The 3,613-nt window shown below is 53.3% G+C and overlaps 2 non-coding genes across 2 annotated transcripts; one reads left to right on the top strand and one right to left on the bottom strand.

Moving 5' to 3' along the window:
- Positions 1 to 72, bottom strand: TRNAH-GUG (transfer RNA histidin (anticodon GUG)). The gene has a single exon. It is a non-coding gene; the product is annotated as a tRNA-His (tRNA).
- Positions 73 to 2,149: 2,077 nt separating this feature from the next.
- On the top strand, positions 2,150 to 2,221 carry TRNAH-GUG (transfer RNA histidin (anticodon GUG)). The gene has a single exon. It is a non-coding gene; the product is annotated as a tRNA-His (tRNA).
- Positions 2,222 to 3,613: the final 1,392 nt, after the last annotated feature.

Below are 3,613 nucleotides of genomic sequence, written 5' to 3'. Positions count from 1 at the left end.
TGCCATGACTTGGATTTGAACCAAGGTTTCTGCAGCCACAGTGCAGAGTACTAACCACTGTACGATCATGGCCAGCTGGGGAAGCCTTCCTGTGAGCTTTCCATTCGAGGGCATCACCCCACAGTCTGGGACCTGGGCCACTGCTCCAGCTGCAGGCAGGACTCTTTGGGCTCCAGGGGCACAAGGCAAATTAACAGCCAGCTGCCCACAGACGGGCTTGAGCCCGGCACTGCCAGATAAAGAGCCTGATGGTCATCCCACTTGTGCTGGTAAAAGCGGCTTTTCCTTTTGGCCCTCGATACAAGTGCAGTCAGGGCAGCATTAGAGGAATGTACAATGTTAAAGACGCCCACATTGGAAAGGGCTGGGGGAGTTGCCTCAGGTGGGAAGCAGATGGTTCTGTCTTTTGCTGCACTTCTACATAACACGCGTTCTCTGTGCTAGAAAGTGCCTCATTCTTCTGGAAAGAGAGAACCCTCTGGCTTTTTACAATGTGTCTCCTTTGACGCAAATAGAGCCCTCAGCCTACTACCTACCCACTCTCGTCCTCCAGAACACAGTGACCCACAGCTTAAAAGAGCAAAAATTATACAACACACGAAAAGTTTAATAAAATCACAGAATCATCCACACAGCACAGCAAGTACATTTGAAAAAAATGGTGTTAAACAGCAAGAAACATTCAAGGAAATACACATAAAAATCAAGCTATTAACACACGTCAACCACAAACTGGATAAAAATTCTCACATGCCTCTTTGCACAGACAGCTTTATAAACAAACAGACAAAAATTATACAAGCAAGAAAGAAAGGAGCTGGAGGAAAGCAAATTCTTCTCACATCACAGTGATGACACAGACAACCCACAAAGCCTCCCCTTTGTGCAGCCCATTACCCAGAGGTGCTTCCAGCCAAATTTCAGCCCCAGAACCAGGGGCTCCAGGAGTAAAGGAGCATCACTGAGTCTGCCCCACAGAGCCGAGGAGCCGGGGTCTCCCAGCTATGGTGGCTGCCCCAGAAAAGGGGTGATGACAGTTTTTATGCTGTGCCCCCTTTTTGGCCCTGCACTAAGCTGGTCCCCACAACCTGTGGGAGAACCATAGGAAGGGATGCTGGCCTGTGTCTGGTTCTGTAGATCAGCCTATTGCTGTTGGGGCAGAGAGGAGATTGTGACTTTCATTCCCCTTGGGCAAGTGTCTGTCCCTTTCCCAGCTGTGTACTGCACAGCTTAGGAGCTGGGAGAGACCAGAGCCCCTGAGCCAGCCTTGGGAACAGGTTCTTCCCTTAGAGGCAGCTGCCCTATCTCTGGCTGCAGATGAACCAGGGCTGCCCAGTCCTTGCCAGGGCATTAAACAGGTGAGTGTCACACTGTCAGGCTGACGTAGGAGACAGGCTGGGACCAGCAGCAGCCAGAGCAGTGACCATGCCCCAGGGTCAGCATTTCCCCCAGGCACAGACTCCCCTGGCCTCTTCCACACACTGGTCACAGACAGCCCCTGGGCAGTGTCTCAGGGTGTGTGCTGCTGTAGTGTCCTGCTTACAGGATGTGGCTAAAACACAGCCCTCGCTGTGAGCAGGATTGGAACCTATTGGATTTCTAGTCCAACACCTTAACCACTTGACCATCACAGCTGTGAGGTCACCTCTGCCCCCCCAGGCCAGAGACCCTGGTGAATGCTCGGTGGGCCGAGGCTGGTAAGGAACACTGCCGGACAGCTGGTGGGGTTTACTGCCCTCCCCTTTCTTCAGCCCCGGCCACCACAGAGACTTTGATAATCTGCACCCCACCATCAACTTATGCCTCGATTACAACATGCAAGAGATACATTTCCTGCACACTACAGTACGAATCAAGGATGGCCTGATCAGTACCACACTGTACCGAAAACCTACTGATCGCTATACTTATCTACACCCTTCTAGCTTCCATCCTGCACACGTGGCTAGATCCATTGTTTACAGTCAAGCTCTTAGGTACAATCGCATTTGCTCTGGTCCAACTGACAGAGACCAAAAACTACAAGAACTTTACCAAATGTTCATAAACCTGAATTACCTACCAGGAGAAGTAAAAAAACAAGTCGACAGGGCCAGACAAAAGCTACATGCCCTAGAAAGGAAAGCTCACTAAAAAGCTTCTCCAGCTGGCCATGATCGTACAGTGGTTAGTACTCTGCACTGTGGCTGCAGAAACCTTGGTTCGAATCCAAGTCATGGCAGTGATAGCCCAGCTCAGGGCTGGTACTGCTTTTATTTTCCCCAAAAGGGCAGTGAAGCACTGCAATGCGTCACCTGAAGAGGTGGTGAAATCTCCATCCCTGGAGGTTATTAAGCCCTGGCTTGACAAAGCCCTGGCTGGGATGATTTAGTTGGGGTTGCTCCTGCTTTGGGGAGGAGGCTGAACTCAATGATCTCCTCAGGTCCCTTCCAGCCCCGGGTTTCTGTGGTTCTAAGCCCATAGCCACAGGAATGGGCCTGGAAAACACAGGGTCTGTCTGGTGCAAGCTTTGTGGGGCCAGGTGCTGAGAAAGCCCCGGGCAGAGAGAGGGAGTCCTGGGAGACACAGGATCTGCAGAGAAGCAATAAGGACACAGTCCATGCTGCCAGCTGAGGGTGAGAGGTGTCCAGGGGGCAATTTCAGCCAGCCCCAAAGGGTAAGGGGCAGGTGGGGAGGTCTGGAGCCATTGTTCAGGGCTTTGCTTCCTGCAGTCTGAGTTCAATGTCAGCGGCACCTCCTGGGGCTGCCTTACTGAGGCACAGCCCTAAAGCACTCTGAGCTGCTTCCCTCTCCTGTCCTGCACGAGAGTGAGTGGGGTGACTGGCGCCTGGTGGAGCCAGGTCTTTGGCCCAGCCAGATGGAAGGGTTCAGGCGATTGGTTGGTGCGCTGGAACTTGGCTGTGTGCCCAGAGATCCCTGGAGTCCTGATGCTGGTGTGATCTTGTGAGCCTGGGGCAGCCCTCCCTGGAAATGCCATGTCTCTCCTGCTGAAGGCTCTGGTGCAGTGAGAAGTGATTTAAACTCCCCACTCGCATGTCCACAGCGCTCTTCTGACCCCATTAGGCCCCCTGCCGCCCACCCCTGCAGTGTGGGAAACAAAAGTTTGTGACCAAGAGAAAACAAAGGAACAGGACAGGAGGTGTTACAAGGCAGGGCACAGACATACAAAGCCTTCAGAAGCCTTCTTCCATGCCGTGCTGGGGAGTTTGCAGGCCTGATATTCCCTCTACAACACACCCCCAGCTGGGGCAGGTCATTCAGTGCTTTTCTCAGAGCTCTGATTGTAGAAAGGTGACCCCAGAGGGGAGGAGCAGGAACCTGGGAAAGGTGCAGCCTCCCTCTGACCTTCCTGGTGCCATGTGGCTTGTGTTTCCTCTGTCCCAGCCACAAGCTGCCCAGCATGTAGCCTGGAAGCCTCAGGGTTATGCGCATGGGCATGGCCAAACCGACCTGCTGAGCCTTCAGGTGGGCCCAGCAGCAGCCACAGCAGTGACCCCACCACAGACTCCCCTGCCCTATTACACACACTGGTCACAGACAGCCCCTGGGCAGTGTCTCAGGGTGTGTGCTGCTGTGTTGTCCTGGTTACAGGATGTGGCTAAAACACAGCCCT

Source organism: Carettochelys insculpta, chromosome 7 (genome assembly GCF_033958435.1).
Source record: "Carettochelys insculpta isolate YL-2023 chromosome 7, ASM3395843v1, whole genome shotgun sequence".
In the NCBI taxonomy this organism is placed as follows: domain Eukaryota; kingdom Metazoa; phylum Chordata; order Testudines; family Carettochelyidae; genus Carettochelys; species Carettochelys insculpta.
The sequence above is the reverse complement of the archived record's forward strand: the minus strand, read 5'-3'. Positions and strand labels throughout refer to the sequence as shown.